We start from the raw sequence: 12,795 nt of genomic DNA, 5'->3' as shown, positions 1-12,795 counted from the left end.
GTGGTAATGGGAGAAGAGGGTGCCTCAAGCAGCCTCTTCATCCCCTAGCCTCAGTGTTTATTGCTTTGCAAAACTACAGAAGAGGGAAATTGACCAGATTATTGTCAATTTCACAGCAGGACAAGATTTACCTAACAGCAGCAGAACTAACTTTCTCTACTTGTGGCATCCAGCAAACCCTTATTCAGTGATCTACTAGAGGCCATATTAGGCTCTAACTCTAGGAAGTGGTTTGAACACAGGTGAATTAAAGTACTGAATCAATTCCTTCTACTTTGCTCATAAGTTTTTCAGAAACCTTTTGTGCAGAAAGTATCACACATAGGTGTCCACATTTGGTTTTTAAGTTTCAGATTAATAATTTGCAGGATCATCTAAATACAGCGTAATATACGCTCTCCATTTCCTGCATTCACTGGTTACCTTAGGGCTGCTGCTTTTTAAAAATATAAACAATAGTAACCTGTACTTACGTTCACATGCTGGGGGAGAGGAAAACATTATAAAGATTCCAAACAAGAAAGAAAAAATTGGCCAAGTTTTGGGTCTATGAACCTTAATCTCTTACTATTTATTTGATACAAGTTTTTCCTTCTTATAGCCATTACTTCAGCTTAATCTTTCCTATTAATAATTCTCAGTGCCACTGTAGAGTAATAAAGGGGTAGAAATAAGGAGAGGGAAAGGACGACAGAGTTTCCAAAGCATATCTGTGGGCTGGGGTAGGGAAGCTTGCACTGTTCCAGACCATGCTGTAGATGGATTAATGCACTCTAGTGCTGTTAATCTGGCACCGTTCACAAGCAATTAGAAATAACAGCTTTCTGCTGATGGTACTGAAAAATAAGCACCTCTTTGTTATCCATTGTCTGAATACTGAGAAATATGCATTGAATTGTTTCAATACTATTGTACCCACTACCTCACCTTTCTGCTGAGCTTCTCTAATTGTCACCTTCCCCTTCTCCCGCCCACCACACCCACTCTTTCCCTACATCTGGTCCTCTTGCCCAATGGCATAGGAATGCTGCTTATGTCCACTCCAGCAAGGTTCCCTCTTCCAGGGAGAGGGAAAGGCAGAGATTATGAAGATGTTTAGGACTGAAATGAGCAGCACGCCTACACCAAAGCAGTTAGAGGCAGCGTAATATAAATGTGGGTTAGGAAAATAGTGTAAAGGACCACTCTGCCCCCACCCCCAAATCCCAAAAAGCCTTTGACACTCTAAACATTTCTTGCCTTCACTGTTGGCAAATTCTGGATATTTGGGCTCTGTCTCTTCAGCCTTCAGTTTGTTTACTGAATTTTCTGTCTGCTTGCCTACCTTTAAACCCCATATGTTGATTGCTTTCATTCCAAACTGTGGAATTGTTAATTTCCTTGCAAGTTTTTCCATTAGGACAGAGAGGATCCCATCCTTTCCTCTTGTCCACACTATTCCCAAGTCAATCTTTCCTGCTATTCGGTCTAGACCAGGCTTGTATTTTAGTTTTTTTGCTTTAGAAGTATCCTCTGTCAGAAGTTGCCAAGTGCATCCATCCTTTGACAGACTGTTAGAATGAAACAATGCTTTTCATCACCACTACAAGGTTACTAGCATGATCAGAACATACCATGAAATAACCACAAGTTTAGTCACCAACACAGATCGTAAACTTTCCCTGGTGAGAAGGGGAGACACAGGTTACCAGTTTCTGCAGGATTTATGCCTTCATCAAAAAGAAAATTATGTTTCTTGTCCTTGTGGCAGTAAAGATTAGATCTGAGGCACATCTGGATGGTTAACTGGTATAATATTGTCTTCTTGAGGCTGCAGACAATTCCAAGCAATAACTGAGCTGAACTAGTCAGCTTTACAGCTGCTCTTCAAAGCTTGGGGACAACCGTGAAAGTGGCAAGAATCACATAAATTTTACTCCGCTTCTTAGGAAACTAAGTAGAAGCATCAGAGGGGTAGCCAACGAAGTGGGCATTCATCCACGAAAGCTCATGCGCCAATACATCTGTTAGTCTATAAGGTGCCACAGGACTCTTTGCTGCTTTTCCTAGGTCCAGATTTTGCTTCTACTTATCCAAGGAAGAGCTCTGCTGTCAAAGGCTCAGGAGAACAAGCATGATGTGCTAATAACCTGCATATGGTGTTTCCTCTAAGGCAGTGGTTCCCAAACTGGGGTTCGTGAACCATTGGGGGTTTATGAAATGTTACAGGGGGTTCTCAGAAAAAAATTCCCTAATGGCGGACAGAGCTGTCCATAGGGACCCCGGGCAGCACAGGGCCTTGGGGACTTCCAAGAGCTAAGCAGATCAAAGCAAGCATCTCTATCACACTGAAGAGATTTAAACTTCAAGACTTCTTATAAGAAATGGAAAGGGAGGTGGATATTTTTTGCTGTTTTTAAAATTAAATAGGCTGCTAGTGTTGTTTTTAAATTACTATGAAGAACAAATTTAAGCTTTGTTGTAATGTGCGTTGTTTGCCTGGACTGCTCAAGACCTGAATGCTTGTGTAGGAGGAACTCTTTGAGCTAACTTCTTAAATACCTTCATGCTGTTTCACATCTGATACTCCTTGATGAAACAAAGGAGCCAGAGGCACCCTTTTTTTCTGGCAGCCCCCCCCCCCCCACACACACACATACATGCCCCTTTTTTCTACTGGTGCCTCTGAGAGGAGCCTTGTCTTATAACAGGCTTCATCAAAAGTGAAACAAACTACAAAAGTGAGATCTTGGAAGTGTGTTGCTGTTTTCATAATGTAATAAAAATACTGTAATGATAAATAATAATTCATAAATAGTGTGCAATAAGTCATAAAAATAAATTTTATATTTTCAAGATCACTGCTTTTATAATTTATGCTGAGGTAAGGGAGAAAATCCATGGAAATATTCATTTTTAGGAGGGGGTTCACGAGACTTGACATTTTGGTGAAGAGGGTTCGCTGGCTGTTAAAGTTTGGGAACCACTGCTCTAAGGGTATGTCTACACTGCAATTAGACACCTGCAGCTGGCCCATGCCAGCTGACTCCAGCTCAGGGGCTCCAGCTAAGAGAGTGTTTAATTGCAGTGTAGAAGTCCAGGCTCTGTCCTCAGCCTAAGCTCTGGGACCCTCCCACCTCATAGGGTCCTAGAGCACAGAAGTCTACACTGCAATTAAACAGCCCCTTAGCCTGAGGCCAAGTTAGCAGACATGGGCCAGCCACTGGTTTTTAAATCAGAATGAAGGCATATTTCAGAGTAGCAGCCGTGTTAGTCTGTATCCACTCTGTATGCATCCGAAGAAGTGGGCTGTAGTCCACGAAAGCTTATGCTCTAATAAATTTGTTAGTCTCTAAGGTGCCACAAGTACTCCTGTTCTTTTTAATGAAGGCATACATACCTTAAGAGGGAGCCTGTTCAGTTGGTTAGAGGACAGGCAGACCTACAGGGGATCCAAAGTCAGAGAGGACTGGAAAAGGGGCTCCACACTAGCCAAAGCTCCCTGCAGCGAGGGCAGGAGCAAAAGCCTTTGGAGACCGGGGAGTGGGGGGAAGACTCTTAAATGGGAATTAGGAGGCCTATAGTAGTAGCGCGGATCAGGCAGCGCAGACAGGTACTGATGGGAGTTGACACACTTGTTTAAGGTTCAAGCTGGGAATTCCAGGGGAAGGGGGATGTTAAGTTCCCCTTCTATTGTCCTGCAGACACAGGGCACAATGGTGAGCCCAGGAGAGGTGCCCCTAATCAAAAAGGGAAGGATTACTAGACTGCTGTTTAGATGAACTGCATTCTTTTAATAAATAAGATTGTAGAAATGGTGTTGGACTTGCACAAGTATCTCACACAATTGTGAGAATCCTAAGAATGGGGGAATGGAGGCAGGGGCAGGAGCCTATGGCAGCTGAGAGAAGACCCAGTTACACCCACCTCAAGTAAACCTGGAGGATCCACAGGAATAAAAGAGCAGAGCTTCCCCACGCCGCCCCCCCAAAAAAACAAAACACACATCTGCCTACAAACAATAAGGCGGTTGGGAGATGGGTTTAATATGGAACCTACATACACCCTGTGGTGGGGAAAGAAAACAAAAGTTCCAATCCAGCATCCAGAAGCGGATCAAAGGTGCTTCACATTTATCGAATACCAAAACCTGAAGCAGAAGATGGGAGCTCCAAGCAGAATTCAGAGACAGCCCCCTGGCAGGAATCCCAATGCTCTCCATAACACCTGTGGATTTGGATTGTGGCGAGGACCTATATAGCCTGTTCCCATTAGCATCAGTACAAAAGAAAAATCTGCACTTCTGACCATCTGATTCTAGGAACAGTGAAGCACAAATTAATAGGGCTGTTGATTAATCGCAGTGAACTCACGCAATTAACTCTAAAAAATTAATCGCAATTAATCACAGTTTTAATCACACTGTTAAACAATAGAATACCAATTGAAATGTATTAAACATTTTTGGATGTTTTTCTACATTTTCCAATACACTGATTTAAATAACAAAACAGAATACAAAGTGAGCACTGTGTACAGTGATCACTTTATATTATTTTATTACAAATATTTGCACTGTAAAAATGATAAACAAAAGAAATAGTATTTTTCAATTCACCTCATACAAGTACTGTAATGCAATCTCTTTATCATGAAAGTGCAACTTACAAATGTAGAAATTTTTTTTATTACATAACTGCACTCAAAAACAAAACAATGCAAAACTTTAGAGTCTACAAGTCCACTCCGTCCTACTTCTTGTTCAGCCAATCGCTAAGACAAACAAGTTTGTTTACATTTATGGGAAATAATGCAGCCACCTTCTTATTTACAATGTCACCTGAAAGTGAGAACAGATATTTGCATGGGACTTTTGTAGCCAGCATTGCAAGATATTTACATGCCAGATATGCTAAACATTTGTATGCCCCTTCATGCTTCAGCCATCATTCCAGAGGACATGCTTCCATGCTGATGACACTCGTTACAAAAATTATGCATTAATTATTTACTGAACTCCCTGGGGGAGAATAGTAGGTCTTCTACTCTGTTTTACTCGCATTCTGCCATATATTTCATGTTATAGCAGTCTCGGATGATGATCCAGCACATGTTCGTTTTAAGAACAGCTTCACAGCAGATTTGACAAAACACAAAGAAGGTACCAATGTGAGATTTCTAATTAAAGCTACAGCACTCAGGTTTAAAAATCTGAAGTGCTGTCCAAAATCTGAGAGGGACAAGGTGTGGAGCATGCTTTCGGTAGTCGTAAAAGATCAAGAGTCTGATGCAGAAACTACAGAACCCGAACCACCAAGAAAGAAAATCAACCGTTTGCTGGTGGCATCTGACTCAGATAATGAAAGTGAAATAGCGTCTGTCTGCACTGCTTTGGATCGTTATCGAGCAGAACCCCTCAGCAGCATAGATGCATGTCCTCTGGAATGGTGGTTGAAGTATGAAGGGACATATGAATCTTTAGCACATCTCGTAGATAAATAACTTGCAACACCAGCTACAACAGTGCCATGTGAAAGCCTGTTCTCACTTTCAGGTGACATTGCAAACAAGAAGCAGGCAGCATTATCTCCTGCAAAAAAGTAGGACTGAGTGGACTTGTAGGCGCTAACGTTTTACATTGTTTTATTTTTGAATGCAGTTATTTTTTGTACATAATTCTACATCTGTAAGTTTCAACTTTCACGATAAAGAGATTGTATTACAGTCCTTGTATGAGGTGAATTGAAAAATACTATTTCTTTTGTTTTTTACATCATAAATATTTGTAATCAAAAATAAATATAAAGTGAGGACTGTACTCTGTGTTGTAATTGAAATCAATATATTTGAAAATGTAGAACACATCCAAATATATTTAAATAAATGGTATTCTATTTTTTTAATAGAGTGACAGCCCTACAAATTAACCATCATTGCCCTTTACTGCTGCTTTATGATAAAGTGTCTTGAAGTTTTTAAGAAAATATTTTCTGTCTGAGCTTTACATTAAAAATATCAGGTCTTCATGTCTAAGGATGTAAGCAGACCTGTTACTCCCTTTCTCTCCCCCGCCCCCAGTTTCAGGAGGGGGAGCCGCAGATCTGGGCTGGGACATCACTACTGTGGTCCTCCTAAGGCCTTGGCTACAGTTACCCGGTAGTTCGGCGGCGAGCGATCCAACTTCTGGGTTCGACTTATCGCGTCTAGTCTGGATGCGATAAGTCGAACCCAGAAGTGCTCGCCGTCGACTGCGGTACTCCAGCTCGGCGAGAGGAGTACCGCGGAGTAGACGGGGGAGCCTGCCTGCCGAGTGTGGACCAAGGTAAGTTCGAACTAAGGTACTTCGAACTTCAGCTACGTTATTCACGTAGCTGAAGTTGCGTACCTTAGTTCGAATTAGGGGGGTAGTGTAGACCTGGCCTAAGATAGTGCCGTCGTCCCCCAGCAAAGAGGGGAGAAGACATGTAGCTGATATTTTAAAAGGTAAAAGGTGGAGGGAATGAAATACTGTGTCTCCATATTCATAAAGCAGCAGCAACGCTTTTGCTTGTCCTGTCATCTTTTAGAAGTCAGAAAATTCCCCAACTCTTGAAACATAATTCACTAAAATGTTGTTTTTCATTTCAATTTGTTCTTTGTTAACTTAAAAAAAAAAAGGATGAATGAAATACAAGGTAAGATTTATAGGATAATTTGGCATATGAGCTGCCATAAATAAGATCAGTGCTCTACTGCCAGACTGTTTAACGTTCCCCAGTGTGTAAGCATTTGTCCCGTTTCTGACCACATGTAGTGTGAAATCAAGAGGTAGATGTGCTATACCAACCAGATTGTTCTACAGTTACACAAAGCTGTCCTGCAGACTATGTTCCACTTTACCTTTCTTTCACTTTCCTCGCTGATTCCCAAGCTACTCCACTTCTGATATTAATGCTGTTGGGGAAAGATGAGATCAGAAACCAGCATGGAGAACTTCTGTTCCCACAGAGCTCAGAAATGTGATGATCTCAGAGGATTGTGTGAAAGAAGATCCCTGACATCTTCTGTACTTTGCCAGCAGTCCTTTATGAGTATGCAGTGGGAAAAGTTAATGGCTCTGCTGAGGTTTCCAGTGTCTCTCCCCACTTCCTCTTCTCATTTGCCTGCCTCTCTTCTCCCATCCTCCTACAGAAGCACATGGCCCAGAGATGTACACTTGCTCTCCTAAAATGTTTTTGCTTTACATTAAATTTAACAGGGCTAATGTAATTCTCTAGCTAAACTCAACCACCTTAAATACATGTTCTGTCCTCTCTTCTCTGGTCCCTATTTCCTCCTCATAGATGTGATTTGAAGTGGGGCTCTTACTGCAGAAAAAGTTAAAAGGCTTTAAACCAGTGAGTCCCTGTGCTTCCTCTTGAAGATATTTTAATAAGAGTTCCTTCATCTTCTGCTTAATCCTGCGAAAAAATCATAATCCTGTTCGTAGTATCCATATAGAGAAGAAGCCATTAAAATATCCAATACACGCCAACAATTAACATGTAGTTTCCAGAAACATCTTCTATTCTAAGTATGGGGGGAAAGTGTGGTTCTCTAAGATACCATGGTGCGGTAACTGTTGGAAAATTCTGACTTGAATTTTGACCACTGTATATTGCTATGGGAATAACTGTGATGGTACAAAACAGTACGTTTTACTACAGAATCAAGCCAAAAACACTATGTTTCATAGAAGGACACGATTATAAAGTCATTTTTATAATCAGAAGGAAGACTGGAGATGGGGGAGGATAGCTCAGTGGTTTGCGCATTGGCCTGCTAAACCCAGGGTTGAGAGTTCAATCCTTGAGGGGGCCATTTAGGGATCTGGGGCAAAAATCTGTCTGGGGATTGGTCCTGCTTTGAGCAGGAGGTTGGACTAGATGACCTCCTGAGGTCCCTTCCAACCCTGATATTCATTGAAAATAAACAGAGGAATTTTATTATGTATTAATACACTTAAAATTGGCCCACTTTTGAAGTGCAATTTAACAAATGTGTCAGATTATGTTTACATCCTAGCAAAAGTGGGAGAAAGCCTTGCCTTTGATACAGGACTTGACAAAGTGATGATTCACCCAAGGAAGGATGGGCAGCCTGTTGCCACCCTTAATTCACAATTAACAATAGGATAGCAGGATATGGTAAAATCATGACTCAACACTAAAACTGAAAAGTCAGCCACTTTATTGGACCTATGATGTTTGCCAGTGGTAATTTCTAACCTGCCTTATTTCAAACAACCATTTCTTTCCAATACACAGGCTAACAGCTCTTGAAGTATATTTTATTTAATATTCCATAAGCTCTTGGGGACAATGACCATGCCTTATCAACATAGTGGTGTACCAAGCATGCTGTCAGACAAAGAGTAAGTGCATATATGTACACAACTAAAATACCAATGATTATTTTAAGTGTAAGACAAGGAACCCCTAAATGCTGTATCTGTGCCTTTACAGCAGTGTTTGCCCGATCATAAGAAGGCCCCGCTAATGGTAGCCATTGTTTCTGAGGCGGAGTCCTAGTCACTTAGGAAGGAGCATTATGCCCTCCTTAAAAGCCACAAGCATAACAGATGTACAACAGTGCATCCTGATATATCACAACTTAATATGCACAGGCTGTCATACCTAAATTACAGTCCATACATTTGGGACATTTCCACAACTGTCCAGGTCTGGAAAGCCCTTCCCAAATAATAGTGACCTCTCCTAAAGCTTATTTGTTCTTGGAATTTAAAATTCCATTCTAAGATAATGACAATCTCCTCCCACAAGCGTCCCTCATACATGTATCTGTATAAAAATTAGTCTAAGCCATCCATTTGAATTAAATGAAGCTTTCCACACGAGTTAGCTGCCTTAAAAAACAAAAAGCAGATGTAATGATCTCTCCACAAAAGCGCGCACACACTGATTTTAGATTTTTTAAAATCTGGAACATCTTTATATTTATGGACACCAAAGCTCCTGGTTAAATTAGGCTTCCTAGAGGTCTAGAACCATCCACTACTTGCTAACAAAAGCCATAGCAAATCTATATCATTTCTAACTAAATACTTTTATTTGAAGGCGTCATCTCTGGAAGGGATTTCCAATGCAATGTTACATATTGTGATTCATGCATTTAGCAATCTAGGGTTCTTTTAGTGGTTTTTCCCAGACATTCCTTAGAGTGGGTTTTTCGCTCTAGTGTCACGGTTGAAGTTAACCCTATGGATACAGTTTTGTAACAGCTGCCTCTATCCATCCAGCCTAAGTCGCCACAAATATATTTGCCTCTTCCCCTCCTTTTAAGAATACAGAGCCTGCAAAGCAATCTGCTATGTGAGTACCAGGTGGGGTTTGATCTCAGAAGCCACAGCCGGACTGTGTGGCATAGTAACAACATGGCAACGATTAGGTAACTTGTTGCAACAGTAAATATTCAGCCACATTCTTCACAAAGGAGCAAACACCCATGGGCGCTGAAAACGCACAGCCCTTTGAACAGACGACTCATTACAACTCACAACCCCACCTCCCCCGCGCACACATACACATCATGCACCCCAGGGTCTGGAGAACTGTGATGCAAGTCTCCTCTGGTTCTCAATCTGGTTTCAATCCCAGCCGAATGAATCCCATCTCCGCGGGGAAACAAGAGCCGGGACACACACAATCCCTTTCACCAAGGCTAAACAAAGAGGGCAGGCGGAAAAGGGGGTGAGGGGCAGCTCCACGCAGAGGGAGCCTCCAGCTCCCACACAAACACCGCTTCACCTGGAAGAGTCCCGCCTGCCCAGCGCCTCTCCGGGAGCTTTGTCCTCCCAAGCTCCGCAGAAGTGGCTGTGCAGGGGCGGGCCCCCCATCCGCATGTGCATGGAAAGCCAGGTCGGGGTAGCAGGCAACAGCGCGCCTCCCCCAACCAATGCCGGTCCGTAACCTCTGACCCCATTGCCCAAACCCTAAAACCATCGTTCCCCCTTGTTCCCCTCTGGGCCCCCGGCCCCGGTCCTCCCCAGCCCCGGCCCCGGCCGCGTTCTCCCCCGCAGCAGCCCCTCAAAGCAGCGCTGCCCGCCCCGGGACGCACCGTACCTCTCCCCTCAGCGAGCGGGTCCCTCCCGCAGCCCGGCAGCCGCTCTCCGGCTCTGCCCGACCCGTGCAACTGAACTGGGCGCCGGCCACGCCCCGCCCCCTCTCCCCCCGGCACAGGGCGGAGGCAGCGGGCGGCCGAGGTTGGGAAGGGGCTGGGACGCTCCCAGCACCTCCAGCCGCCGCCCGGCCCGGGCCGCCCGCGGCTCGCAGCGCCCCCAGGCGGCCTGACTCCGACGCTGTCCTGGCCGCCCGCGGGGGAGCTGCGCCCCGCTGTAAGGCGGGATGAGGGACGTAGCTGCCGCGGAAAACCACCCTCCGTCCCAGGGCCAAGGTTTAGACTGGGGCGCCTCCAGTTCGGCACCTGCCGTCCAGCCCGGGGGATGCTCAGTAGCTGGGAAATAAGTTATCCGTGGGAATCCCCCGCTCCCCACACACACACTCTGCCAGTCCCGGCCCCACTGCAGGAGCTGAGGGACACTTATCAAATGTCAACAATAGACAAGGAAAAGTTGCGATGAGATTTGCCCCGGTGCCCCCTCATCGGGACTAACTTTATAAAGGAGCAAACATTGGAAAACTTTAAAAAAAAAAGGGGGGGGGGGGAGTTCCCTCTTGCATTCCCCCGTTCCAAAGACTACTTTAGAGATAAGACCTGCTCTAGACAAGGGCTGCCTGCCAGCGTGTGGCCGAGATTCAGGGCCCTGGGGTCTCTCACTGCTGCTAGGTGCAATACAGCAAGCAGTGCCGGGGCAGGGCATCACAGCAAGCTTAGGTTTACCTCCAGTGACCATTTGTCGTACAAACAATGAAATACCAGATTGTACCTGCTCCTGGAGGTGGAAGTCTCAGGCACAGCACCAGATTCTTTTATACCAGCGGTTCTCAAACTGTGGGTCAGGACCCCAAAGTGCAGGGCCGGCTCTAGGATTTTTGCCGCCCAAAGCAAAAACAATTTTGGCCGCCCCCATTCTTTAATTACCCCACCCCGGCCCCGCCTCAACTCCACCCCTTCCCCAAATCCCCAGCCCTGCCTCCTCCACCCCAGGCTCGCAAGCCTAGGAGGGAGGGGGAGAAGCGGCGCCGCGCCGCGGCAACTCGGAGTCTCCCCCTCCCTCCCAGGTTTGAGAGCCTGGGAGGGAGGGGGAGACTCCGAGTGGCCGCGGCGCGGGCGCCGCTTCTCCCCCTCCCTCCCAGGCGCCCAAGCCTGGGAGGGAGGGGGAGCAGCGGCGCGCGAAACGGCCACTCAGGATCTCCCCCTCCCAGGTTTGAGAGCCTGGGAGGGAGGGGGAGACCCCGAGCTGCCACGGCACGCGAAACAGCTGATTCGTGCGCCGCTGCTCGTGCGCTGCTGCTCCCCCGTGGCCGCGGCGCAAGCACCGCTGCTCCCAGGATCTTCCCCTCCCTCCCAGGCTTGAGAGCCTGGGAGGGAGGGCGAGTAGTGGCGCGCGAATCAGCTGTTTCGCGTGCCGTGGCAGCAGCAGCGGAGGTGAGCTAGGGCAGCCGGGGCACATTTTTAGGGACAGCATTCTGGCGCCGGCCATGCCGCCCCTAAAAATGTGCCGCCCCAAGCACCAGCTTGTTTTGCTGGTGCCTAGAGCCGGCCCTGCCAAAGTGGGTCACAAGCCCGTTTTAATGGGGCACCAGAGCTGGTGTTAGACTAGCTGGGGCCCAGGGTCAAAGCCTGGGGTTGGACTGGCTGGGGCCCGGGATGGTAGGGCTCAGGCTTTGGCTTCAGCCCTGGGTGGCAGGGCTCAGGTTACAAGCCACCCATCCGGGGCTGAAGTCCTTAGGCTTTGGCTTAACCCCCCCCCCCCCACACACACACACACACACCCAGGGCAGCAGGGCTCGGGCTTCAACTTTGCCCGCCACCCACAACAGGGGAGCTTAGGTTTTGGTCCCCCATCCTGGGGTCATGTAGTAATTTTTGTGGTCAGAAGAGGGTCACAGTGCAATGAAGCATGAGAACCCCTGTTTTATACTAACCTAGCAGAGATGACAGGTTTCTAAAAAATAAGGACCGAAGCTTGCACCTATTGAAGACAGTAGCAAAATTTCCATTAACTTCACACGGAGCAGGAACAGATCCCTGCTTGGTGGAAGATATCATTTATTCCAAAAAAAGGCCGGATTCCTTCAGTCTTTTACCCAGGGAAAACATTCACTGAACTCACCTGTACTCAAGTCCAGTTTAATCTGACACCGTAACAGCTCAATTTTGACTCAGATAACTACGTTACCAGGAAAACAAAACCACTTCCCAGCAGAAAGAGAAAACAGGCCATGCAATTGGAAAAGTATTTAGGCCTAAGTATTGCACTAAGACTGCCTCACAGAATACCCCAAAACAAAGTTTCACATCGGCTGCTCTTTCATAAAGAATGGTTAATAGATTAGCGCTGGATTCTTACTGTATGAATAGTTAGGCTTTTTAAGTCTACCCAAATAATATGCAAAATAAAGGGAAAATGATGAACAGGTGTATAAAAGAATTGTAAAATCGAAAGCCGCACAAAAGGAAGTGAATGAGTTGTGGGACTCATTCTCTACTAATTTCCACTAGTGTAAACCTGAAGTAAATCACTTACTTCAGTGGAATAATAGTGGTGTAAAAATAGAGTGAAAAGCAAATCAGACTGTATTTTCTAGTTAAATCTAGAACATGCCACCTCCATCTGAGGTGACTGAAAAGAGTTGAACTACTCAACTCTCTCCT

General features: G+C 45.5%; 1 protein-coding gene across 4 annotated transcripts in view; it reads right to left on the bottom strand.

Annotated features, from left to right (window-relative positions):
* MYO1B (myosin IB) overlaps positions 1-10,273 on the bottom strand; it is a 198,499-nt gene extending 188,226 nt beyond the window's left edge. For 3 of the 4 annotated variants that reach the window (XM_024109559.3, XM_005306814.4, XM_005306815.4), the window contains exon 1: positions 10,080-10,215. The gene's annotated coding sequence lies outside the window, so the exon portion shown is untranslated. Of the gene's footprint in view, positions 1-10,079 lie in introns of all 4 variants that reach the window. The other variant, XM_005306813.4, reaches the window with a different exon arrangement.
* Positions 10,274-12,795: the final 2,522 nt, after the last annotated feature.

The sequence above is a fragment of the Chrysemys picta genome, chromosome 11, assembly GCF_011386835.1.
Source record: "Chrysemys picta bellii isolate R12L10 chromosome 11, ASM1138683v2, whole genome shotgun sequence".
NCBI lineage: Eukaryota > Metazoa > Chordata > Testudines > Emydidae > Chrysemys > Chrysemys picta.
The sequence above is the reverse complement of the archived record's forward strand: the minus strand, read 5'-3'. Positions and strand labels throughout refer to the sequence as shown.